This window comes from Stegastes partitus, unplaced genomic scaffold (genome assembly GCF_000690725.1).
Source record: "Stegastes partitus isolate 25-593 unplaced genomic scaffold, Stegastes_partitus-1.0.2 Scaffold778, whole genome shotgun sequence".
Classification (NCBI taxonomy): Eukaryota; Metazoa; Chordata; class Actinopteri; family Pomacentridae; genus Stegastes; species Stegastes partitus.
In genome coordinates, this window is record NW_007578509.1 from 278291 (window position 1) to 278814 (window position 524).

Sequence of the window (524 nt, forward strand, 5' to 3'; positions counted from 1 at the left end):
ATCAATCAATCAATCAATCCTGACAGGTATATGTAAACAAGCAAACTCTTTAATGCTAGTGCTACATCATGGAAGTTTTTGCTCAGCGACCCATAAACTCAGCAGATGGAACTTGTTCACTTATATCTGTAATATTACATTTTCAGAAGGCTCAACAGTTGCCTCACCAATTACAAAAACTGCAAAAAACACTAACAAGAACTCGAGTGTGTGCGGTCGGGACGCCATCGTTTTCTGCCTCACAATGTAACGTACACTCGAAGACTCTGATGCGCAGCGCCGCCTGGTGGCTTCTGAGGTACGGCGCCACAGCGGACGATCCTGTGAGCCTGAGCTCAGGACACAAAAACCCTGATTTTCAGATACTCTCAAGTTTCAGATTCTCTCCCGGCAGAAGTGTAGCAAAAGTCATGTGTACAAAGACAGCCAGTGGTGAAGCCGCTCGACTCCTAACTGGTGAGCTGTCTGTATTTTCAGCATTTGTATTTGAATACGTAGATTATTCAACTTCTAATACCTCTGTA